Below are 27,926 nucleotides of genomic sequence, written 5' to 3'. Positions count from 1 at the left end.
AATCAAAAGTCCGTTTTTCACACCTTGGTGTGTGTGCACACAGTATGAAAAACAACTTGCAGATGGTCGCTTGAGATGTTTAGGCAATCCACTGCCTACATAGTATTTAACATTATTATGTATGGTATAACAGAAAAAAAACATGCTTTGAAAAAGTGTTGGTAATAAATTATATGTGAAAAACAAGCAAACACTGTGTCTTTTAGGTGTTCCACGTCCAAGAAATCTGAGTCATAAATCTATTTAAGAAGGAGAAAAACATGTCCAAGATGGTCTTACAAGCCAGTGACTGAGTCTTCACTTGGAGAGAGGATCATCCCACACAGAGCACAGGGTGAGTCAGAAATCAATTACCATTTTACAAACCTTAAAGCATCATGATTAACTGTGCCTAATGACTGAAGACACTGAGCTGAAGGCACCATTATCGAGCTACGATAAGACTGTGTCAGCAACTTGTCTCTTTTTTTTTTTTTACAACAACAAACAAAACACATTATGCTGCTGAAATAAAGCTGAACCCCCCTTTTTATTTTAAACAAGCTTATTTATCAGTGGTTCATGAATGGAAATAACAGTAAATTAATCATAAAATCAAAACTACCTCGGCCTGGGTTGTTTCTCACCCTTGAAAATAACATGAGCTTAATACTGCGTGCAATTTATAAGACAATGTTCAAATGCATGTATGTGTGTACAGAACTAAACCTATATATTCAACACAATAATTTAGGGTTTAAAAACACCTTAAAGGTGCAGTGTGTAGAATTTGGCGACATCTTGCGGTGAGGTTGCAGATTGCAACCAACTGAAACTTCTCCTGTGTGCCAAGCGTGTCGGAGAACTACGGTGGCTGACGCGAAAAAATGTAAACGCAAATGCAAAGAGCCAGTGTTTGGTTTGTCTGTTCTCGGCTACTGTAGAAACATGGTGGACTCCGTGGAGAGGACCCGCTTCGTATGTAGATATAAACTGCTCATTCTCCGTAAAGAACGCACAACGATTCTTATTTTCAGGTGATTATAGAAAACATACTTGATACTTACTTCAACACAGTCTCACAGCAGTTCATGAAATAGTCATGAAATTGAATCTGTTTGATTTGTGTACATAGACACAAATTTCCCTTTTTTTCGGGACGCTCAGCATGACTTTCAACAACATGTGCATTTTCCTACAAATGTCCACCAACACCTGACACACGTGTCAATTTTCGCTCCAGTCTTTTCAAAATAAAACTACTTAGTTAGCAAATGTACATTATGTGACAATAAATTAATGTTGACTTGTGGTTTCACGCGGGACATGAACAACGATCTCCTGGGCAAAGGTCCTGTGTTTTTTGACCCAACACCCCGACCTCCCCGCTACGCAGCGTTCGACGCTCTCTTTACTTCCTGGTTCACAATTACGTGGATTACATACAAATTTATTTCTTGCTGACCACCCTGAAAATATTTTTAAATTTGTGTCTATGTACACAAATCAATACATAACATTTTGTGACTATTTCAAGAACTGCTGTGCGACGGGGCTGTTATATTTAATTTCTGCTAATAAAGCCCCCAAAATCCTACAAACTGTTCCTTTAAAGGCCCGATCACACCAGAAACTGGTACAGTGAAAGGCGTGAAATGTGTGGTTGTGGAAGCTCTGTGATGTGACTATAGGGAGATGGATAGCTGATGGATAGATCCAAGATGGCACATTGAATGGCAGCCTCAATGCTGCGCTCTCTTGTACTTTTTCTTTGTTTACAACTTACATAACACTTGACTTGTATGTAGACTTTGTTTATCTCTTATTCTATTCTTGGTCATTGGGGCTTTTTTTAATATATTTATATAATATTTATATATATTCATCTATTTGTTCACATACTTGTGTACATAACAGTCCTGTCTACCAGCGTTGTTGTCTCCCTATAGCTGTTATTTTATTTCTGTGTAAGTACATTGAGAGAGATGCAAAAAAACAAAGTCAAATCCCTGTATGTGCACACATACTTAGCAAATAAATCTGATTCTGATTCTGACTACTTGCAGGGCTGGTTGGCAAAATACTGAACCTGGCAATCTAACTGCTAATGTGCAAGCCAGCTGGGAATATAAGTGAGTCAGTTAGTCACAATAGCTCTCTGTGGTAGAAAGCTTCTAACTCTCAGCTAGCGAGCTATTATGTAACTCAACAGGACAGGACAATAAGTTTACACATTTAATTCAAGAGGCGTATTTGTACCTTTGACTCCAGTCTCAGAACAGTCTATAAAACATTTCTCAAACATTTTGTTGAGCTAAATAAGCGATCAGAGCTTCCCCTGTTTTAGACTCTCGGGCTCTTTGTTCTTACAAAGGTCAGCACTGTGAAGATGGTTTACTGGTCACGAAATTAAATTTAAATGCTGGTGTAACCAAGCCTTACGTTTATCTCACACACTGTGGATGTTCTTCTTTAACTACTCTGAAACTGCAGTACATTTAAAGGGCAGCCAGTTTTATGTAGGTTTTTTGCCAGTCTCTGATGGCCAACAACAACATCTCTCGATCAACCCACAGAGCTGCAGCTCCGCGTATACAGCAGGTAGAAAGTGGTGGGTGCAGCAGCTGCACTTCGGAAGCACTTCAAGTTGAATCCATTAAATTCAGAGACAATTATGTGGTAGAAAAGTCACTTGAAAAAAGGTTTTTGGAAATCAGAATTCAGAAATGCCTGGGAATTGCTGAGGTCAGCTTTGCCCTTTACTCTGTGGGTAAAGCTTCCCAATAGCAGCGCATCCAAAGTCAGCCTTAAATTAACTGCTAACAATATGTTTGCTCCCTATGCAAATAACTTCCTCTCCAAAACACACAAACACAGACTGAAGAGTTGGCAGGTGTGGATTTTAAATGTGCTGCAGAAAAAGTAAGGACAGCCTGAAAGTGGAGCACTAACAACCTGACTGAAACAGTAAACAGCAGGTGTTAAAGGAACAGTGGGTAACGTTTCAGGGGATCTATTAGCAAAAATGATATTCATAACTATGTTTTCTTTAGTGTATAATCACCTGAGAATTGTTTTCGTTAGCTTAGAATGAGTCCTTCATATTTACATAGGGAGTGGGTCCTCTTCATGGAGTCCACCATGTTGCTCTGCCATGTTTCTACAGTAGCCCAGAACAGACAAACCAAACACTGGCTATAAAGAGAGCCTTTCACGTTTTTACGTTACCTGAAGGCCACCGTAGTTCTCCGACGTGCTTGTGAAACTGAGGTAACGTGAGCTGCAGAGTGCAAAACCGTGGTACCGCCAGCCGCTGTCTGACTTCTGTTGTTCCTAAAGGCGAATGGCGTTACAGTGGAAGCAGCGGGGGCGGTATTGCATTCGCTTTTCGTCACCATTGTGACAAAAAGAGGGGAAGGCCAAGCTCTCGATCTACCAGTCAATCTTCGTTCCTACTCTCACCTATGGTCATGAGGGCTGGGTCATGACCGAAAGAACTAGATCGCGGGTACAAGCTACCGAAATGGGTTTTCTCAGGAGGGTGGCTGTTGCCCCCGCAACCCAACCCCGGATAAGTGGTTGAAGATGAGATGAGAGATGAGATGGGCATTACATGACCAGGCATTATCAATCCACTTGACGAGGGCGGCTTCAACCACAGGTGCTTTACCTGTGAGCATTTGTTTTTTATTCAGAGAAAATTACTTTCCTTTTTCCCGTCATGATATCAATGTGCACGCAGCACCAGCCTTTTAAAATGTTTTTCCATATGGTGTCATGTATGAAATGACTGATTACTATAAGCAAATTATTTAAAGCATTTGTATAGGAAGGATTCACTATAAGCGGTTTCCACTGTACCACGGTTTTGCACTTGGCGGCTCACGTTATCGTAGTCTTGGAAAGGGAGAAGTGAGCGCAGGGGTACTCAGTTGGTTGCAATCTGCAACCACACCACTAGATGCAACCAAATCCCTCACACGTAAGGAGGAAAAACCTTTATCCTGCCCATTTGGATGATTATATAGACTTAAACATCATTCCATATGTGTTGACATAACTGTGAAATAACAGTAAGTTTATTCAAAAACAGTAATATGTTGTAAAAGATGTTCTAGTCCCAGTTTTTGCGTAGATGATACATTGCTGTTGCACTGTTCCTCGCCCTCAGGAGAAATCTCTTGGGCAAATCTTTTGGTGTTAATACAGGATGCAGGGTGGCAGTCCTTTTAGAATAGCTCCTAAAATAGCTACCGCTGTGATTCAGTTGTTTCAGACGTATGTGAAATGTGAAAGCAGTGCTATCTCAGTGGTCCAGTGCAAAGTGCAGCATTGTGAGGTTGCACACAGCAATTCTCCCTGTAACCCCATTGTGACTGGCAGACACGGGGACGCTGCCGCTCCCCGCTGGCTGTGCCGCAGATGATGAATGATGCCATGCTGAACTAGTTTAAGAGGAGCATCACACAATCGCTCATTTCAAAAAGGCACTGCTTCACACGGCGGCCTGGGGAACGGCATGGAAAGTAATATCCATCAACAGCCAGCCAAGCAGCAGCGCTATCAGCAAACACAATTTAGAGCTCAGAAACATTATTGTTTTTCTCTCCCTCCTCTGTTCGACTCAGTGCGGCGATGAACTGGCTGAGTGATGCTCATTTGATGAATACGATGCTGCTGTCATGATAGTATGAACTTGGTCATTATTGGGAGGAATTGAGTTTGGATGAAAAGACGTTCTGTAAAAACAGAAAAATTCCTCTTTTTCATCTGCCTCATATTGGTGTGAGCCTCATAAAGAATATTTCTTTCTGCGTCCAATTTTGTATGAACGTCATTGCCACAATATTACAGCCAGGAGGAGCTCTGCACTTCATGAAACAAATGAGAAAATCATAACATTTTAAAGTAATTACATGGCAAACTACAAAACAAAACATCCAGTCGCTTAACTAATGACCAACATTAATAAACAAATGTTATTGAAAAATGTCATAAACTTGAGAGAATAGGCAAAATATCTCTATTGCTGACTATATATGAGGAAGGTCTGAAGTAGGAGAGGCATATTCAGGTTATGTTTTCCTTGTTCCCAGTTTTCAGGTTTTATTTCCTGTTTTATTTTGGTATACTCACCTCTGTTTCACTTCTCACTTCCTGCCCTTGTGTGTTTCCCACCTGTGTGTTTACCTGCCCCGGCCTGATTAGTTTCACCTGTCCCTCATTACCCTTCCTCCCCTGTATGTCTTTGTGCTCTCCTTGTTGTCTGTTGCCAGTTCGTCTTTGCTTTTCATAGCCAGCGTTCCAACCTTTTGTTCCTCGTGTATAGGGAACGGGAATGTGACGTCACCGACGGCAGGACGGCCATTTTTGGAGGATAAAGGGTAAGAGTTTACTGTTTACTTTTCAAGTGTCAAAAGAACTGCTGAACTAACACAAAACACGTCACAGCAAATGAGATTCAAAACACAAAATGTAGTATATATAGTATACAGTCGGACACAATGTTATGCTAACGTTATGGGTTTCATTTTGCAAGATACTGGTAGATTAATGCACGCAGGATTAGCCGACGTTTTGTTTGCATTCAGTTAGCATAGTATTAGCTGACGTTAGCTTACCTTTGTGCGGGTGATTGTGTAATTGGCATTTGGCTTGTAGATCTGAAGGTCCTACACTCACTCTATAAAACCACAGACTGTATATAAAGATGGACGACATGACAGCTCCCTCGAAGTGAAGCCAAAACATTTCTATCGCCCCCTGGTGGCTGGCTGCAGTAGAGGTCATAAATCCCGATCCCCTCCATGTTGGTAGCGGATGGGACATGGGCCAAACTAAAAAGTCAAAGTACACGTCAAATACATTTTTAAGAAAATGGTTTCTGTCATTTTAGGTAGCTCTTATCACGTTGATGGATGTTCAAATGTTAATTTTTCTGATAAGTTTGGTTTTAATGAGTTATTTGATGCTATAAAAAAGGAGGTGAGACGTCATGATTGACAGCTGCTCTGAGTGAAGTAGGTGTGGAGCCGGAGGCTCAGGAACTCTACGAGAGAGGAGATGTAACTTTAACTGTCCATAACCGTCACAAGTCTGTAATAGAGCATGTGTCAATTTGATCATAAATGTAGAGATATTATGGTTAGTTGTTGTGTCTTTCTAGCGAGTCTACTGTGGTACTAACGTAGAAGCTGGGTGGCTCACGCTAACAAGTTGTGGCCGTGTTCGGCTTGTGATTGGCTCAGGCGGGTGTGTTGGCGGTTCCTCGATACCGTAGCTCCAACCCCCCGATCTCAGACTCTGGCTCCAAACGATGATGAAGATGGCAGCGCTTAGCTTTTGTACAGTGGGAGGAAGTGGAGATGCATCGTCCATCTGTGTATACATGGTTTCTCCCTGTTTCCAGTCTTTATGCTAAGCTAAGATAGCTGTCTGCTGGCTGCAGACTTTTTGACTATTTAGCACACAGACATGGGAGAGTGGTATCAATTTCCTCATTTAACTCTCGCAAGAAAGAAAATAAGTGTCTTTCCTAAAATATCAAAATGTATCTCCAACATCTAACAAAGCTTGACCATTTCTCACTAAAATATGTTATGGTTTTCTGTTTTAAATAAGCTGTGAACGTGGTGATGACTGCAGAGAACTTTCATGACTGTAACTCAGCCATGCTGCATGTAGAGTGGGATTTAGCCTGGAATTAATGTGTAAATGATAAAGATACTTCATATGTATTGGGATAATAAGACACTTCACTGTTCTATTTCACACTGAGATCCCCTCTAATGGGGCTCTTTAGACTTCACTTATCTCCTTATCTCCGCTGGAAATTTGCATCTATATGCTCAGTTTAATCAGGTTGAGCCCATTTTGCTCTATATCGGGGGCATGTTCTCTCTATTTCTCATTCACTTTTCTTCAGTAATCATGATGTGATGGACAACTATAGCGGATATCCTCTGCTCTGGTGATGAGATGGAGGAACTGTGTAAAACCACTGGAATGTCTCTTGTGTCCTCCAGGCTGATTCTCCACGGTTAACCTCTCATTCAAAAGCATTTGTCCTCTTCCACGGCCTGCTGAATCAACACAACTCCTCCTGTCTCTTCTGTTTCCTGTACAAAACAAGGTAGTAGACTATTGTGTGTTATCTCATCACAACTTATTTCTAAGGAGGTTTAAAACCTCTCTGATGTTTTGATAAAGTTTGATGAAGAGAATCCTGTTTGGTCAGGTTAGAAACCCGGCGCCCTTACTGTTGTATTTTTATTTATTGTCACTGTGGCTCTGTGACTAAACATCACTGTTTGGCTAAGGTTTGTGTGAAACACAACGAGGTAAAGTGCGGTTGAGGGAGTTTCATTTCATTTCATCCCCTACTATCAGGGGGGAGTTTAACATTTCAATGTTTATGGTTGCTCATTCAGGTCAGTGCACTACAGTAATGCAATAAAATGGGGTGTAATTACTTTTTTATAAGGTTAAATGGCCAAAGGTGTTTATATAATGTATGTATTGTTGTTAATATTTTGTTTATGTATGCAGTAAAACGGTAGATAGGTCAACAGGCCGGCTTAAAGGAACAGTGTGTAATATTTAGTGGGATGTATTGGCAGCAATGGAATATAATATTAATAAGTATGTTTTCTTCAGTATATAATCACCTGAAAATAAGAATCATGTTTTAGTTACCTTAGAATGAGCCGTTTATATCTACATATGGCATACTGTACTTGCCAACCTTGAGACCTCAAAAATAGGGAGGATTCTTGGGGGTCCTCGACTAGAATAATTAGTGTCTCAGAGACTTTGTTTCCTGCATTCTGGCGTCTTTAAAAATTGAAAATGGCAAAATAATTATAATTAGAAAGGACACTGCAACAGCAGTTTTATATTAAATATTGTTTTTGAACTTGAATTTTTTATTAAAGTTTTCCACATTTGTAAACATACAAATCCAACATTATGTTGAATAATATTAATTTTACTTTTAATTCTCAGGAATGAATATAGAGTAATCGGCCCCTCTGGCGTGAATCTCTGGCATCATCAGTTTTCATTCATTCACTCATTCATTCATTTTCTGCTTGAGTAGGCCTATTTCTTTATCCTACTCTCCATTTCTTTCTCTCCTTCTCTCACTCACTGAAAGTTCTTTCAGACACAATGACACAACGGCACCACTGTGCTCCGAACCCCGTTATTTCCAATAGCTTACGCCACGCCACGCCACGCCACACCACGCCACGCCACGCCACGCCACGCCAGAAACCGGGAGATGGCAATGAAAAACCAAACACTGGCTCTACATAGGGCCATTTGCGTTTTCACGTTTTCACGTTTTCATGTTTTCGCGTCGGCCACCATAGTTCTCCTCCACGCTTGGCACATGGGAGAAGCTTCAGTTGGTTGTAATCTGCAACTTCACCACTAGATGTCGCCAGATACACACTGCACCTTTAATATTATATATTATATATTAACAGTATTAAATCTACTGAGAAAGAATATTCTGGAAGCTGGTTGAAGCAGCATTAACAGAGTGTGAGTTGTAATACACATAAATCCTTCCAGCAATATTTGTTAACTATTACTGTTAAACTACACAGATTAATATATTCAGAAGCTGTATGATGTTAGCTATCTCAGCTGATGTGAACCCCTCATGTGCGATTGTAAATTTAAGATAGAAAAGGAAGATTCAACTGAAAGAGTTCTGTTTGATAAAGACATGAGAACAGCCTGCAGAATGAAACCAACTGACATCTATTACCTCTTTTTCCCGCAGGACACATCATCTCTTTACAGGTAAGAGGCCCATATACTTGTATGTTTTAACATCACCACATCTTTCCCCAACGCTGCCCTCACTCTTCAGATCAGTCAGAGGCAGCTCCAGCTCCACCTGAGTCGAGTTTACATGTGCCATTTACCGTAACTCTGGGCCTTTTGAAGCGAAGGTCTGACTCCCTCTATCCTTCTATTTCACACAGTTTGATTTCATGCAGGTTTCACCCTCTAATGGCGCATAGAGCGCGAAACCAAATGACTCCATCTCCTGTTGTGACAAGGCCGTGTCAACAGGTTCCCTACACACAGATCTGGGGCCTCATTTCCTGATAACGGGCGCTCTGAGAGGTAAAGTGCTTTGAGGGGTTTATTCATTATCTGTCTGCATTACTCACAGCAGCAGTTAAAGTGAGGCTAGGCCCGACATAATTAAGTGTATCTTAATTAATGCTGCTCTCTTTCTCCCTCTGAAAGGTGCTGAAATGTTGTTCACTTGATTCCATAATGGCTGATTTATCTAATTATATGTGCATTTTGGGATTATATAAATACATTGCGTGGTAAAATAAAATAAACGTAACAAAAGGCGATAACTCAGAAAGAGAAAGTTCTCTGTTTCAGAGTTAACTGTTATCTCACAGTACGACGCACATCCAGTATATTGATGGGCTCTGTGTTAATAACATACTTGCCCCCAAGCAGGAAATATAATAACTTCAGATGTAGGTGTGATGATTTTTTATTATTAGCTCTCTGACTAAGAGAGCTGTTAATTTCAGCTACATTCTGTATTAATCAGGTGTTGCTGTCCTACAGTGAAGACACCACTACGTGATTGAGAGGAGGATGAGGAGAGGACAAAGAGATTTGAAGCTGTGCATGAGCCGAAAAATGCACAACTCATGGCTGGTTTCAATGCCTGTCAATGAGTTTTATTGAAATTGCTTTGAAATTTCCCCTTTCTGTCCCCTCTCACCACGACATTAATCACTGAATCCACCCACTCATATCACCCTCAGCACCTGAAGAGTCGTTTCAAATATAATTTCATGTTTCTGTATTCACTGTCGGCAGTTAGTTGTGGGCACAAAAGTCTGTAACAACTTTTTTATTCAATGTTTTTGTTGTTATGTTTTTAGTTAATGTGAGTAGTTTAAAAGTGATGAATTCCAAATTCAGAGCATATCTGTGATTGAGGGATTGCCTCCAAACGGTTCTCAACATGCTGACTGCTGCATACTTGCCAACCGTGAGACCTTACAAATAAGGACGATTAGGAAACCAAAGCAGGGGATCTGGGGGTTTGTTTCCTGCATTCTGGTGACTATTAAAGAATGAAAATAACAAAATAATAATTAGCTACACTGCAACAGCATTTTTATGTCAAACACTTTTAATTTTACATTTAGTTCTCAGGAAAGAAGGCTAACCCTAACTAATACTCATCAGTTTTCATTCATTTTGTGCCCCTGCTTGAGTATTTTTTTCTCTTAGTAATCTCCATTTCCCTCTCCGTCTCTCCCTCACTGACGGCGCTCTGAAATCCGTTATTTCCAATGGCTTGCACCACGCCTTGACGGCTTTTCGCTGCGTCGAGCAAAGCACAACTTTGGTCGCTGAGCTGCAGCTCAAACCAGCATGCCAAGAAACGACCTTTGGTGTAGCTGTCAAGGAGGGTGAAAAGAGGAGACGTCACACGTCATAAACACGCCATATCTTTGGGCTACAACACATGCGCAGTAAAATCTGTTCAGCACTCGCCGAAATTGAGCCAATTTTAATGCACCACCGCAGCTCCACTTACACTGTGCATGTGTTATACCCCATAGCTCCAGACCCGTGTCCCAGCCTCTTTCGATAGGCCTCGGTAGTTGTATTGCTGTCCGGGTGGAAACAGCAGGGCTTATACACGCTGTACAGCGTCGGGAGCATTGTGTTATCGAAAAGGCAAAAAGGTGTGAAAATTTGTCATAAACTGGGAGAAATACGGGAGGATTGTGACCTGAGTGTTGGCAAGTGTGAACGGCTGAGCTGGTGGCTCAGGTGGGTAGCGAAACGCCATGAATCTGCTAGGCAATTAGCTAGCCAGTGGGGGGGACACACAGGAACTCGCGTGCATTTGGCCGGATCTGCTATGTAAACAAAGCACAGAGTTGCTCGATAAACCCGACACACAAAGAGAGCGACTTCATTCTCTGCTCAGGTAGACATTACTCCTCTGTATCTTTACATAGTAAATAGTTTGTTAGTTTGCTGCTATGTTGATGCTCTGAATTTAAAGGTAGCATTATATTTTCCTACCTGATTGTGTTATTATATGATAAAACCTAGATATCGATTGTAAAAAAGCCATTAGACATGATCAAACAAGGCAGTAAAATGTTGGCCTTACATTGCATCTCTCAGACAGATGGAGCCCTGCAGCACATTTTCACCTCATCAGAGCTTGTTTGAGAAAAGGATCAAACTTCTCCTTAAAATAGCTAACTGCAGCATGCTTACAACACTAAATAAGAATGTGTTTGTTTGTATCTGTAATATCTATATCTGTATACCTCAGTGTACACATCTCAAATGATGTGTGAATATTCACATTCACGCCTAACATACCTTAAGTTCACACGCGACTCCACACGGGAGTTTTACATGAATTGCAGCGACTTATTCATAAACAGTTTTTCTCTATCTGTCTCATTTAGATGTCTGAAAACATAATTTCACAGCTCATGGGGTTTTATTTCAGTGCTGCACTTGTGTTACCTCGTTTGTCATGGTTCTCACTGATCTCATTTTTCAAAATGACATCAAAACAGCGCTCCGTACTAATAATCAGATCTCCAGTTGTTTGTATTGTTTTATACACACAGTGAAATGTGCACATCATGATGGTATGAGATGAGTTTGTGTGTGTGAGTGAGTGCCATCGTTCATCATCAGATCAGGAAAGAAGCAATTCTGTGTGAAGATTTGTTATATTATTGGCCTTTTGTGTCTGAGTCGCAGGCATTCGCATAAAGTTTAACGCCTTTGTGTGCCTGTGTTTTAAAAATGCAGTGATATGAGGGAGATGGAGAGAGAGAACGAGCATTAAAGGGTGGGAGATGGAGTGAGACGAGAACGGTTGCGCTGTAATCCTTGTCGTCTTGGCAGGGAAGTTCAGTGTTTGAACAGAGAATGATGAGGCGGGGCACAAACCTCCAGGATGGATCTCTGAGATTAAAGTGCCCCGATCGCTGCTCTCACATCACATCCCCAACCATCAGGGGGGAATTCATTTACTCACACAGAAAGACGGGGCAACTGAGAGAGCAGGGGAGAACTGACAGAAAATGGAAAAGCAAAAGCCTGTCTGGAGGCTTTGTAGGAATTGAAAGCAGTTGAACTCTCTGAGGGTCTTTGGTTCGGCGTAGAGACGACATACCGAAGGGAGACACGGCAGCGAACATACTGTATGTATATTGACTTGTATGAATCTGTGTTCTTTCCTCTTTAGACAAAAAGACTTAACCCAAATACTATTGGAGAAAAATCAAATGATCAAAGTGGACCTTTATCCAGTAGGCCTATCGCCTCCCTGCACAGTTGAAACTTTACATTGCAAATGGAGACAGAGGTTGGTACACTCAGAGTTGCACTGGCTGTTCTTGAAGACACAAAATAAGGTTAATCAACATAACCCCTAGTTCTTTAAAACAGGGGTTCTCAAACATTTTAAACCACCTTAAAGGGGAGAAAATCTCCCAAGGACTCTCTCTTAAAGTGGCAGTAGGCAGTATATTTTTGGCATCATTGGGCAAAAATTCCATTATAACCTTTCAGCATATTGTAATTCAAGTGTTCTGAGAGAAAACTAGACTTCTGCTCCTCCTCATGGCTCTGTTTTCGGGTTTTAGAAAATCTAGCCCGTGACGGGAGACTTTGGCCAATCACAGGTCATTTCAGCGAGAGGGAGCGTTCCTATTGGCTGTGCTTCGGCTGGTGGGCGGTGCTTAGTATTTCCTCAACAGATCTCAACATGGCTGCCGGGTCACAGACTTTCTCATTTTACAGCTAAACAGTACACTACAAGATGTTTCTGAAAACATTTGATTTGAGAAATAGGCATTACAGTAACAGAATACTGATTCATATTTGATCAGCGCTGTCTAGTTTGACCATTTGGTCGGAGTTCACGAGTGATTGACAGCTGCTAATAGACGACAGGCTCCAGCTCGACTCTGATTGGTTGTTTTCCTCCTGTCACACACTTACTGGTCCCTCATCAGGAGGTGCAACATAGTAAAGGTGGGGACACCACACACAGTGGTCTTAGCAGGGGAGAGGAAAAACAGGTCGAGTGGCAGGCAGAGTACAGCACTCACCAACAGGACACGGTGACATTAGTGTCCAGGAAAGTGCTGCACAGCACACAGGAACCACAGAGCCCTGTTGTGCCTCTAGGTCTGCAGGTTAGTTAGCTGGACAAGCTTTGAGCATTAGCCTGGAAAGGGCTAATGCATTGCTGCACAGATTGTCTCCACGATGTTTAGATGAACAGGCCCAAGTGACGTAGCCTAAAGTATTTGTCCTGATTCATTGTTTATTGTATTTGATTGTCCAGATGCCTCGAGATTGAAAAAGATGGCACTTATTTCCAACATGGTCCTGAGATGTGAAAACATAAGACACAATCAGGAAATCCAAAATCACATCACAATAACAAAACACCCAAATCAAACTGCTTGTAAGAGCCAAAAGCACTAAGAGAATTGTTTATATTGTGAAATGTTGTATTTTCTGCTTCATGAAAACAGTTGAGGTGTTTTGCCTCGGACAAATAGAAACAAGGTTTAATTTGTTTGTTTGTTAATTTGTTAGTTAAGTACAACAAGGACAATTTGATGACTGAAGTAGAAATGTAATTGAAAATTTAATTATGACTTCTATAAGCCCGTCTGGTGTTTAACAAGTGGATTTGTGATGGAAGGCTGTTCGACAACATTATTTACTCGAGGCACTTTACATGAAGCAGCCCTACCAATCTATATTCATCACTACCAACACCAGATTAGAGGGATACATTTAATAAATACCAAACAGTGTTAATTTGCATCACCTGCGGTTTATTCTTAACTATAGTTGGCAAACCACTTAAACCACCAAACAGAACAGGTGTAATCAAAGTGACACAGCATCAACAGAAAACTGTATATATATAAAAAACAACAACTATTAGACATGATCATGAAATGCCATCAAATGTCAGATCTGAGTGAAGTGTTGGGTTGACCTTACATTGCACCTCTCAGACAGATGGAGCGCAGTCTGCAGCACATTTTCACCTCCTGTCTGAGCTTGTTCGGGTGAGAAAAGAAGCAATCCAATACTTAAAATAGCAAACTGCAACATGCTCACCAACACCCATAAGAACTTGTTTGCTCATACAGCCTTTACACAGGTATGAGTTTGAATTTGTGTCTTTATCTCAGTGTACACATCTCATATCACATACATAGATCACATAAATACCGACTAATATTTTTGCATCAACTTCAGTTAGTTCTTAAATTTAGTTGTCAAACCACTATACCAAGCAGAGGAGGCAAAATCAAAATGACACAGTATCAATGATGACAAGAAGTGTTTTTTAAAGGTGTAACAATTAGGGGGATCTATTGGCAGAAATGGAATATAATATTAATAACTATGTTTTCATTAGTGTATAATCACCTTAAAATAAGAATCGTTGTGTTTTCGTTAGCTTAGAATGAGACGTTTATCTACATAGGGAGTGGGTCCACCATGTTGCACCGCCATGTTTCTACATGTTCTGGAGAGTGACACAGTTTATCCTCAGTGTCAATCTGGACTGCAGCTGAATTGTGTCTTCAGATACCAAAAGTAAGTGGCTATGGGAAGTTTTTGATGGCCTATAGGATGTTTACCATGACTAACAAAATAGCTTGTCCAGATTGGCTGTTCCAGCTGACTGCTATGCAATGGACAGAGGTGTTTGAATGGGCCTGAACCGTCTTGAGCACTTCCTTTCATGCTGCAACCTCCTGCAATCTGCTGACCTTTCATCTCAAACCTCCCAGTTTGGCCTCTCCACTACTACGACTCCCTCAGTGAACTCCCTTTGGTCCAGTTTCCACTTTGTGTGTTTGAGTTTGAGCTGATTCATGAAGCCAAGGCACATGATGGAGGTATATCCCTGTGCAAATTCTACATTTGCATGTCTCATGTCACACAGTATATGTGTAACTTATATTTTCAGTTTTTATATTTGGTAACACTTCATTTTACAGGTCCGCAAATTTCATGGTAATTAGGTGATAATTAACAAGTAACCTATTTGAAATTTCTTTGGAATTACTGTCAAATTACCCCAATATTTATTTACCTAAAAACTGATAAAAAATGACTTTATTATAAACATTATTTAATAATTATATTCCGCTATTTCCCAATAGCTGGAAATGTATTCAATACACTTCCAGGAAAAGAATACAAAGTTAATTGATATGCTTTATTTCCATGTCTGCTGATAAATAGATTATAATTAGCAAATAACTTCTTTGAAATTTCTTTAAAAATTCCCTGAATCATGACATTAGCTACCAGGTTACATTTGTTTAGACAATAAGTCACACAATGGTGAGATTTGTACCTGATCAGAAGTGTCTTCTATTAGTTTTGGTTTTCCACTTCCAATGAAGAGCAGCCGCTTCTCAAGACTAAGGGCCCTATTTTAACGATTATATGCTATTTCAGCATATAATTATTAAATCATGTTTATAATAAAGACATTTTCGATACATTTTTAGGTAAATATTTAATTTGGCAGTAATTCCAAAGAAATTTCAAATAGGTGACTTGCTAATTATCACCTAATTACCATGAAATTTGCGGACCTGTAAAAATGAAGTGTTACCTCATATTTTTGTTATGTACGTCATGTTTTTAATGAAATACATGACATAATGAAGTTATGTTAGAAGCTATAAGTGAATTATTCTATGAATTCTCCCAACAGACCAGCCACAACAACCCAAAAGGCATGACTCGCCGTGCATCATTTCTTCTAAGCAGCGATAAGAGAGTGAATCCCTCTGAGCTGCCTGCATCAGCCCTCATGTGTCTGGCGTTTGCCAGAGCAGCCTGAAGCACCCGCAGGTCGGAAATGCAAACTTTTATATTTGAAAGTCATATTTTTTCACATAGGTTGCCTCTTTGCCTTCCCTATGATAGGTGGCAGAGTTTATTAATGGTGGACAAATAGGCATTAAACAGACTGTACTCTATATAATCTACTTACTATTTACAAACTGTTTACACCTCTGTGATTATATTTATCACTTCTCATCATGGATATACATACTAACACCTGTTTACACTCAGCTTACCCATTTCAAAAACTGCCTCCCGCAAATTTATATTAACGTAACTTGTCCTATATTTATGTATATTAATATTTAAGCCCTATATTTTAACTTGCACTATTTTATGTCTTTGATCCTCATTTTGCTTTTACTTGTGTGATTTTCTTTTTTTATATATGCAAAGAAACTTAAACTTGATTTTTTCAACAAGTTTTCTGAATAAAAAGTTCAACTGAAATAAAGAGCTTGCAGTGCATGCAATCCAACGCAGTACATCCCTGCTAGACATCTTACTTTTGCCAAAATTGAGGATAAAAAATGTTAATTGCCTTGATAACTTCTCCAGAGCAGTAAGGTTGTCCATTTTGCAGTGTTTTTGAATCTGATAAGCATTCAAACTCATAGATCTACCACTCAATGTGGCCGTCCTGGATCACATGTCAACATCCCACCTACTTGAAACAACATCCCCCCCACTGATGTAACCCCTTGCTTGCTTTACAAAAGATAAGACTACCTGGAACAAGACTTAAAGGTACAGTGTGTAGGATTTGGCGGCATCTAGTGGTGTGGTTGCTGATCGCAACCAACTGAATAACCCTCCGCTCACTCCTCCCTTTCCAAGACTGCGATAACGTGAGCCACCGAGTTCAAAATCACGATAACGTCACTCGCCTCCTACTTTAGGAGCAACAGAAGTCAGACGGCGGCTGGCGGTACCACGGTTTTACACTCTGCAGCTCACGTTACCTCAGTTTCACAAGCGTGTTGGAGAACTACGGTGGCCTTCAGGTAACATAAAAACATGAAAGACTCTCTTTAGCTCCCTGTGTAGATATGAAGGGCTTATTCTAAGCTAACAAAAACACGATTCTTCGTTTGAGGTGATTATTCACTAATGAAAACAAAGTTATGAATATTATATTCCATTTCTGCTAATAGATCCCGTGAAATGTCACACACTTTTCTATTAAAGTCTACAGCAGGGTCACCAACCAGGGACCAGTTAATTTCAGCATTGCTCATTGAGAGACTAGTGTTTTACAGGGCCATGTGTTTCCAATATGTTTTGTTTATTTCTTTTAATTCATTTACAGACACAAATTATGTTGTTTTAAGATTGTGTCCAGATGTCATTTCTAATAGAGTTACAGCAGCTTATGTTAACACTCATTTGGCAAAAAAATTAAAAATGCATGTTCTCTCATTGTTGCTAGACTAGAGATGTAATTGATAGGTTATTAACACAACATAAACAGAGGCCTGCTTTAATTATAGTTGACAGTAGTGTTGTTGTTGTTGTTGTGCCTGAGAATAAAATGTTTTCAGCACACTGACTGCCTGCCAGTGTTTGTGTTATTGAGACTCAAATCTTTTATGGTCAAATTTGCTAAATCTGTGGCATTAGAACTGTGTTTTAAATCACGGGCTACTAATCTTATTTAAATGAAGTGGATTACATTATGTATCTGTGTTTTTCATCTGGTAAATTAATGAGACTTCATTCCAGGCACATGTGCTGTTGGAACAGCCTGGCGCAGAACGAGGCAGATGTGGCAACAAGGCAAGTTGCAGTTTTCATGCAACACTTGGAAGCAGACACATGGAGGCAGTATTAGATGTTACAAGGTGATTTTTATTGGGATTTACAGTACATAAGCACTGTTTTTACATTACTATCTTCAATAATTTTATTAAAAGTCATGTAAAAGCTGTGATGTAAACTATGAAAGTGAAAGCTTTTGTCAAGGGGCCAAATATTTTAGCTTGAGGGCAGAATTTGCCCCTTTGTTCACCAGGTTAGAATGTTAACATTTGCTAATTAGCACTAAACACAAAACAGGATTGGACAAGAGTTTGACTTGATGATAGATGAAAAGTCATCCGATCACCAAAGTTATCAGAATTCAACCTCTTGGGACGATGAACGTCATGAGCATTGCCAGATGTACGATCATTATTGTATTTGTACGATCATTTTTTCCCGCTGTACGATCAATACATTTTCTTGAATTTATTATTTTTTTGTATTTATTTCTTATACTTTAAAGGAAGAATTTCATTGTTCATGGAAAATTGTTTTTAACAGTGCACATGACAATAAACACTTTGACTTGATAATGCAAAAAAGTGCCCTAATGTACGATAATTTGACCAACTTGTGACTCTTATAATAAGTAGTTGGTTTTAGTAAGCGCTGTCTCATTTTAATTCATTTAATTCAGCTGAGCAGTCCGGACTCTTTCTGGTAGATTTTAGTTTGTAGACGTGTTGGTGCATGTTGAGATGTCACATTCCAGGATGCCAGATTTTAAGGATATACAGTCAATGTTAGATAACCTAACAGTAGTTGGTTTTAGTCTGTGCTGTCTCATTTTAATTCATTTCTGGAAAAAAAATAATGAGGGTATTAAAGTCAAAAAGTTGTTTAAATATGTGTTTTGTAAAATGTGGTTATGACTCATTTATTTAAATGTTATAATTTTCCTCAAAGTACAATAATTTCAAGCCTTGGTGTGATAATTTAACATTTCCCATCTGGTAATGATGAACGTCATGACAATCTGTGAAATGGCTGAATCAAAGTGGTGGTCCGGCCGACCTCCCCAGAGCCACACTGCTAGTGTAGCTTAAAAACAGCACGCAACACATGCATAATGAACTGTTCATATTTACAACATTTTCTTCCTCTTGTATCATCTTGCTTTGCAGCTGCTTCGTTACTGTCAGAAATCCTTGGCACAAGTCGTCTCAGGCACACATACATCAGGAGGTTACTGCCAAAGGGGCTGCCTGTTAATGATACAGCGTCTCAATTAGATCAAGCCACTGCTCCCAATTTGCCTTCTGCCTAAGCAGTGGATGAAGCACACGCTCCGAGAGGCAGAGCCCAAGATAAGTTGGACAAGACATATGGATGTCAGTGCCCAGACAGGTTATGTCTGATGACTGGTGCCACTGCAGGATCTTCCTCTGCTCAACAGTGAACAGGCTGGCATCATCCGGGGCAGAAACAAAACCCAACTTGAAGTTGCCAGCTCTATTCTAATTGTCTTGTTTTTGCATCACCTCAGATGCGGCATTTTGTTTAGACTGAGGAAGTAGTAGTGCAATAGTTAAGGATAAAAATGCAATAATGAGCAGTGCTTGCATCTGAACTGTGACTGTTTTTGGTTAAGAGTTTGTTTGCAGTTGTTGTTTCCTGATGCTGGAGACAAATTGTGTTTCTGAAGCATATTACACATAAAGATACACTCCTGCTTTGTGGTATACTGACCCCAGAACCATCAATGGTTGCCCCGGCTCACTGTTGACGTTCATTAAAGGAACAGTGTGTAAAATTTCAATATTCATAACTATGTTTTCGTTAGGGTATAAACGTCCCCCTCTTGTGGTATTCATGACCTCCTAAGTGGAAAGTTTCTGAAAGCTCAGAGTTCATGAGTTGTGACGTGTTTGTTGATGTTGTCAGAGATGGCGGAGGCCATGGAAGTTCATTTTTCACTGCAAAATAAGTGAATATATTGTAATTGTAGTCATGTATTGTTTTCTTCATAATTTTATAATGTGTCTGAGGAAAATGTTGATATTCCCAACGACCTCGAATTTTTCCTCCGTCTTTATGCCTTTGCATTTCCTACATGATGTTACCCACTTGCTAGCTTGCTAAATTGTTAACCTCTGTGGTTTCTCGACATCGACAGTAACGCTAATATTGCCGATGCTTAGCAGCGGTATTCTCACGACCTAACCACTTGAATGCCAAGATTATTGTATACACAACCTCCCATGTTGTAAACATAAGCTCACGAGTTTCATTGAAAGGCATCACTGATTTAGGCAACTTCTCTCACCTGTATTCTGTATTCCTTATTCTGTGTTTGGTCTGTGAGAAAAACACCTGAACCTGACTGCATTAAGTCCAATTTGTCTGAAGAGGAAGTACAACCTGGTCATTGATCACAACGTCTCTCAAGCTCCTCTGTCTGAGTCAAAGCCAGCATGCTGGAATTTGCTCGCAGCTCTTTATTCAACCGCAGTTCAATTGCCTTTTGTGAACACACACCACATATTTATTTTGGAGCATGCTGTTGGTTACACATTCTCTCCCAGAACTACGCCGCCTCTGAGAAGATTAAGTGTTGTGGCCTCCACAGTGCAGCAGCATTGACTCCAGTGGTCGGGGTATGCTGGTGTGACCTGCGATAGTGCTGAAAGGCCCACTTCTGCCTGCTTAATCAATCTCCTGTATATTTTCTTTTGAACTTAATTGACTGATTTTCCCTGGACGGGCAATTCTGGGAGGGTGAAGAGGGTGCAGTTTCACACCGCTGGTCCTCATGAATCCCAATCTATTGATCACACTGCTGCATGGGGAAGCCAAATCTGGGCCAGCTGCCTGGTCAGCAGTCTGTTGGCTCTGAGAGGGAAAAACACTGAGGGAATACAACCAAGAAACAACAAGAGAAACATCAATGGGATTTTTTTTTACTTCAAATGGTCATTTTAACTTAAAGGACCAGTGTGTAACAATTAGGAGGATCTATTGGCAGAAATGTAATATAATATTAATAATATGTTTTCTTTAGTGTATAATCACCTGATGATAAGAATCGTGTTTTCGTTAGCTTAGAATGAGGTGTTTCTATCTACATAGGGAGCAGGTCCTCTTCACGGAGTCTGCCATGTTCCTACAGTAGCCCAGAATGGACAAACCAAACTGTTAACTTTTCCTGCTCGGGTTGGAGTCGATAACATTATTTACTCCCGTTGCTGCAGCTCTCTCTCTCTTGCTTCACCACTCACTTTCCATGTGCACACTCTACCCACTGGCTCTGCTCAAAATGACCCACGCTGCTCTTACGATAAATGGTTCTAGATAGGGCCATTCGAGATTTTGCGTCAGCTACAGTAGCTCTCCAACATGCTTGACACAGGGGCAAAGTCAAGTCGCTTATTATATGCGACTTTAGGCTTGTTTTCCTGAAGAGTCGCTAACAAGTATTGATGGTCGCTGGTTGTGTTTTTTTGGGCTTGTTTCTAAAGTGTAGTTGCTTGTTTGGGCTTGCTCCTGTCTCTCTTCTATATCAGTCTAGTTTGTGCTGTTGCAGGATCAACACAACCCTGATCCCTCCGCCCCCTTACCACCGGCACCAGCACCGTCGCCACTCACGAGTGTTGTTGTTGTTGTGAGACAAATTTTCATTGGGTTGATGGAGTATAGTTAACAATGCCAGGTATTAAGTGGGCAAAACATGGCAAAAAGTACATCTAAGATTGGGAAAAAGAGAGTGGACTTTATGATTGGATTCGCCCTCAAGTGGGGGATGATTTGAAGGCAGTTTGCTGTTTTTGACGATCTGGTGAAATGCAAAAATTAAAATAAACGTTCAAATTCTTTAAGTTTATAACGAGAAAAATGTAAAGTTACAAGCTAAAAGTGGATGCGAAAATGCAATGCAATGCAAAAAATAAATTCATACATATAAATGAAGTGATCAAGTGGCCGCCTCTCCCTCTCATATTAGTCGATTGTTTTGGCCTTCTTTGGGGGGAGAGTTGCTTCTTTCATTCTTGTTTCTATAGACCTGGTTGCTTGTTTCTCTTGCGAGATCTGGCAACACTGCAGACACACAGGAGAGCCAGATCCTACACACTGGACCTTTAACTTGTGTAGTTTTGAAGTGCAGATGTAAGATCTTCAAAGGACCATTTGATCACTGGGCTGTAGATTTCAGAATATACATTAATTTAGTTTGTGAGGTGATTAACTGATCTGTTTTTCAAGTAATTATCGACATCTTTGTAAAAGAAAGTAACCAGCGTTCTGTGGGTGTGTGGTCTCTGATAATGTGTTTCCTGATGATTGAAGGCTCATGACATGCGGAAATGCCACTGGAGCCATTTAACAAACATGCAATTATTGACGATGACTGCAGTATATCAACCGTAAGTTTCACCTCAGTGGTTAAGCCAATCAAGTTTATCCGAAAGCCCACAAAACTGTCAATGCAAGAAATGTGTGAAAATTCTGTGCAAAAGCGGCAAAACACTTGCATCATACCAAGTCATTAATTTTGCTGAGATGTGTGCGCATAAGAAGCTGTTTTTATGTTTGAGTGATGGCTCTGGAGCAGCGGCGGCAGTGGTTGAAGTGTGGAGTAAATAAACTGCTAAAATACATGGTCAATATACATAAAAAGACTGACGATGTGAAAGTTGTTTGAAGAAGAAAATTATGTGTGTTTGTGAATGTGTTTACTCCTCATGGGTGCATGTATTGATGACAGCGAAAATGTTCTCAGAGAAAGTCATTAGCATCATCTCCGGAGACGCTAACTCAAATGGAGTCTTCCTCAATAGAAGATTAATGACAATGATTTATTAAGGTAACAACAGAAACCCATGTAAGAAGATTTCCAACTTGAAATTTAATTTTTCATTAACATTAAAATGTAATGACACGCAGTGCATAAACTCCAGGCATTTCCTTCATGCTGTATTAACACATGAATGTCTGGCTGATTGAGTATTCTGATTATCACTCATGCCATCAAAGACATGAAATAACTCTGATTCAAGCAACAGAAAATGCTGTCCATTTAAACTTTTACTCTATTTTTCTGACTTATTCATCCACTTATTTTCTTTATATTGCAGTGGAAATTATCAAAATCCATCAGGCCAGACGATCCTGCTCATATTGAGTCAGAGTATTGGCACGATTCATGACTAATTGTCTGGACAGGTTGCTCTGAATAATTTTTAAAAACTCTTTTATACGACATGAGTTGCAGCTTGAACTATCAAATGACAGAAAATAAGAATGAATAAACCCTCTTTTTCTGGTGCTTATTAATCCTAATCAAAGGTAGCTACAGGGAACTCAAAATGGTGAACTTACCATCAGCTCATAGAAATGTCAGCATTTTCTCTTAAAGGTCCCATATCATGCTCATTTTCAGGATCATATTTGTATTTTGTGTTTCTACTAGAACATGTTTACATGCTGTAATGTTAAAAAAAAACTTTATTTTCCACATACTGTCTCTCTGAATATGCCTGTATTTACCCTCTGTCTTAAACGCTCTGTTTTAGCGCATTTCAACGGAATTGCGACGAAATTGCAACAGAATTGGGTTGCTAGGCAACAGCTTTGGTCCATGTGTACTTCCTGTCAGCTGATGACATACGCATACACTGCAACCAGGAATAAACTGGGACACATTTCGAATATTTATGTTTAAATCTGTGTAAAGGGTCTAAATATTGTATATTCGTGACATCACAAATGGACAGAAATCATGACAGCTTGTTTCAAATGCAGAGTTTCTGAATACGGGCTGTGTGTATTTCCCTGTGGATTGAGCGTTTCGATACTTTCACAGTATTTATATAGGACTTAAGCCTGCTTTATAATAAAAAATACATGAAAATCTTAATTTTTTAGAATATGGGACCTTTAATTGCTCCCATGATGTTTTTTTTTTTTTTTTACTTAAACCTTAAGAGATGTTTAGAAACCTGGGGGCAGTGCAACAAGGTGTAAACACAAAAGCGACAGATGTGTGTTCAGGTGCTTCCCAGAGGAGCATAAAGTGAGCGATGGACATAAATGGAAGTCAGAAAAATCCAGCACACAGATTTTGAGAGCAATCTCAATCTTTTTCATATGAAGGACCTCCAACAACTATCTACAATAGACCACAGACCATGGATGTATAAGAGGGTGTGCCCTGTGCTTTTGCCATGCGTGTTAGTAAATACCTTACAACTACATTAAATTCTGGCCACAGACTAATTGGTGTTTTCGGTCCAAAATGGCGACAGCGCTACCGCAGCGCCATCTAGCGGCTGTTGTCAAAAAGCACCAGAGTTTCAGTCTCTTTGCTTCTATACTAGATTGGTGTGATTGATTTTCTGAAAGCTCAGAGTTCATGAGTTGTGGCGTGTTTGTTGACGTTGTCAGAAATGGCGGAGGCCATGGAAGTTCATTTTTCGATGCGTAATAATTCAATATATTAATAATAATAATAATAGTAATTTTATTCGTATATTGTTTTTCTTCATAATTTTATAATATGTTTGAGGAAAATGTTGATGTTTGCCTACTTATACTATTGATTAGGTTAACTCTTACGTTTAATTGTACAGAATGGAAAATAATCCAGTTTGGTTGCTGAACAAATCTTTTTTTTTTCTCAAGAAAATCTGTTGCATCTGCAAATGTTCGGATTCAATCTATTCTGCTCCTCTAAGATGCTGCTGATTTAGAGATATACTTAGAAAATGAAAGCCTATTTTTGTACTTTGTGTGATTTCTTCTCTTGTTTCAAATTGACTCATTTGCATTGTTATATTGCTGTATGTTCCACTGAAAGAAAGGTATCCCTTCAAGTTGTGGACTGTTCTGTATGATGCCATATTGTAATAAAAGAAAAATAAAAAAAAATAAAAAAAAAATAAAAAAAATGTCATTGCTTCCGGTTGCTAGGTGACACACCTGTCTCACTTAGGCCAATTAGCTAGTGATTGACAGTCATTAAGCTAATTAACTGAGCTAGCAGCAGGTTACTTTCGACTTCTGTGTAGTGTCTAACAGTTCAAGGACTACTACAGGAGGAAGATGGACATTTGGACGGATTTTGTACCATAAAAACTCCAAGGAGCTGATTCCAAGTGACAAAGAAGGAGGATATTTGTGATTTCAGTCTAATATGGAGACAAAACAAACTGGATTTAACGGTGGTGCACGAGACGACGTTGGAGTGAAGTGAAGCTCAACAACAGGTGAGGTTTTTAAAGAATTAACTTAATGTAATTATATTGCTAGCTACTATTTTCCTGTTAGAGCTATATTTGGTAGACATGTAGATAGCTAACATTAAACAGCTTGTGTGCCTTTATCTGTCTTTTTTAAAATGTATTTAACCTTTATGTAACCAGGTTAGTCCCAGATTGAGATTAAGAAGCTCTTTTCCAAGGGAGACCAAGACGGTCAGCAGCAAGAACACAAAGTTGCAGACACAAATAGAGATAAAATACAATTCACAAACACTAAAAGCACTAAATCTGCATTAAAGGAGAAATATCTAAAGACAAAATGGGGGGACAAAAAGGAACTTTTCTGGGAGTCAGCTGTACAACAAGGGGGTTAAACACATTGGCATGCCATAGAGTCTGCTTCTAAAGCCTTCATTTCAGATTTAAACATATTTAATGATACCACCTGTTAGGTCATTTTGGAGCAAATTCCAGGCTAAGGGGTGCAGAATATGTAAAAGCCCTTTCCCCAATATTTGTCTGAGCTTTTGGGACAGAAAGCACAAAGAGGTCCTGTGAACGCAGTGAATACTGTCCACAATTTGTTTGCATAGTAAAAACACTTAAGTATTGTGGGAGCAGACCCAGAATCACCTTATATATAAGGATGTACCAATGGGAGAGCCTACGGGTTGCACTGGCCTTGATACTCCGTCAGTGGTTTCTTGTTGTCAGTCAGAGCTGAATCTGGCCTACAGTACATGACTGTGACATTTCTGTGTGCGCCTTGTTTGCATATCTCCCTAGCAATCAAGCACATTTGGATTTGTAGTTGTTTGTGACCTTAAAGGTCCCATATTACGCTAATTTTCAGGTCCATACTTGTATTTTGGGTTTCTACTAGAACATGTTTACATGCTGTAATGTTAAAAAATTCCCTTTTTTTTTCTCGTACTGTCAGCCTGAATATACCTGTATTTACCCTCTGTCTGAAATGCTCCGTTTTAGCACATTTCAACAGAATTGTGTTGCTAGGAAACAGCTTGGGCCATGTTTACTGCCTGTCAGCTGATGTCATTGACATACACTGCGACAGGAAATAAACTGGGACACATTTAGAATGTTTACATTTAAAACTGGGAAATGGTCTAAATGTTGTATATTTGTGACATCACAAATGGACAGAAATCCTAACGGCTTGTTTCAAACGCATAATTTCTGAATACGGGCTGTGTGTATTTATCCGTATATTGAGCGTTTTGATGCTTTCTCAGTATTTATATAGAACTTAATCCTGCTTTATGATATAAAAGACATGAAAATCTCACTTTTTACAATATGGGACCTTTTAAGGTGGATTGCATTGTTTTCCGTGTTTTTTCTATGATTTTATTTGCATCTAAAATTAAATGCCCACACTTCACCGGCATCTGGATTTAAGAATAAACACTGGTGGTTTGTTAGCTGCTCTTTGAGCACCTATATATATATATATATTGAAACAAAGACAGTTTTCTGTGCTTTAAATAGCCTATTGTAAATGTGCTATGTTGTTGTCTATACTACCCTTTGTACACGAGGAAATGACTAAATCATAGGAGTTGCATTTACTCATTAGTACATCCACAGCAGTTTTGTCCTGATATCGCTTTCCCTTTCCGTTTTCTGACAGTGACTTTCCTTGCCTCGCCACGAGGAAACTGTCAGTTTGACAGCAGCCTATGTCAGAGAAAAGCAAAGTGAAAGGTCTGTCAGGGCCAGTCAAATTATTCCTCCTGTCCTGATGCACTTTCTGACAGATAAGCTGTCCTTACATACTCCCCCTCCTCAACTCACCTTTGTCCCCCAGCCTCTGTGGAAACACGAGGAAAACGTGATTGATAGCAAAGTGCAGGCAGAAGAATAATGTCAGCACTTGTTGCCTGGCAGAGGTCTCCATCAGTGGCACAGTTAACACAGGCCCTCCATCCATCGCGGCAAGACTCCAGACATCACGCAGGTCTCCAAACAAATGTCACAGGAGTCAGTCTTCCTTGTATTTCCATTGTGCGTAGTGTCGTGGAGTTCAGCCAAGTGCTGACAGACAATCGGTGAAGACAGAAAGAAGCGCTGAATATAGAGGAGTTAAGCCTCAGTGGTGACATTTTGAAAATGCTTGTTTTGTTGTTGAGTTGTGGCTCATCCAGCCTTTAAGACCCCCGTGCTGTGTCTGCAGAGATGTCAACACTGTTAACAATGTGTGAAGCTTACAGGCTGGAGCTAAAGAAAACACATCCAGCTTCATTAGACCTGCCGAGTGGGAATATAATTGGTAATATCAGTAAGGAAGTCGCCAGGACTGATGTCTAGCACTCTGGCTTCAAACAGGGTCATAAATGTAATCAGTGTTTACAGTTTTGTGGTAAAACTGCTCCTCCAGGATCCATTTGCTCTGAGTGAAGTTAACATGCCGCTGGTACTTTAAAACCATAATTCACTTTTACTAGGGCTACGCAAAGAAGAGTCATTTGTCATTTATTTATCATATGACACACATGTAAATGGATTACTTAGCCAGGCTTTAGAGTCCATTCTCTCCTGCTTCTTCTCCTCTATCCCTCATCCCTCACTTCCACCGTCTTCTCTCCTGTCACCAGAGCTGTGCTCATATCCATTACATGGCTCCACTCCTGTGATAAATCTGTCTGTCAGCGAGACATCATAATCAAATTGTTCCAGAGGTCATTTAACATTGCAGAGGAGGGACTTCGTTTAGCCCTTGGAGGATCCGGGCTCAAATACAATTTATGTGTCAGAGATGAATTGTGGAATGAAACATTTACGGAGAAAATGAACTATCTTGCCGACTGAAATAGCCTTGTTATGGCCAACTGTGTCATTTTATCTGCTAACTTCCATCATTGGTGTTTAGGTGCTATCCCCCCCCCCCCCGCTTCCATTCTGCCTGTGATTTAAATAATATGAAATAATAGATAAGACAGTTGCTGATGACAGAACTGAGCTGCATGTGTGGAATACCAAACTAGGTTC

The 27,926-nt window shown here is 39.9% G+C and overlaps 1 protein-coding gene and 2 long non-coding RNA genes across 3 annotated transcripts in view; 2 read left to right on the top strand and 1 right to left on the bottom strand.

Moving 5' to 3' along the window:
* LOC119492355 (inositol hexakisphosphate kinase 2-like) overlaps nucleotides 1–27,926 on the bottom strand; it is a 1,011,171-nt gene that overhangs the window by 318,056 nt on the left and 665,189 nt on the right. The gene's annotated exons all lie outside the window — the stretch shown is intronic.
* On the top strand, nucleotides 5,226–9,373 carry LOC119494068. The gene is made up of 5 exons (XR_005208116.1): nucleotides 5,226–5,363; nucleotides 7,005–7,111; nucleotides 8,771–8,790; nucleotides 8,976–9,120; nucleotides 9,247–9,373. It is a non-coding gene; the product is annotated as an uncharacterized LOC119494068 (long non-coding RNA).
* On the top strand, nucleotides 14,547–20,996 carry LOC119494123. The gene is made up of 2 exons (XR_005208136.1): nucleotides 14,547–14,578; nucleotides 20,831–20,996. It is a non-coding gene; the product is annotated as an uncharacterized LOC119494123 (long non-coding RNA).

The sequence above is a fragment of the Sebastes umbrosus genome, chromosome 1 (genome assembly GCF_015220745.1).
Source record: "Sebastes umbrosus isolate fSebUmb1 chromosome 1, fSebUmb1.pri, whole genome shotgun sequence".
Lineage (NCBI taxonomy): Eukaryota > Metazoa > Chordata > Actinopteri > Perciformes > Sebastidae > Sebastes > Sebastes umbrosus.
Note: the sequence above shows the minus strand (reverse complement) of the source record. Positions and strands in the feature narration are given on the sequence as shown.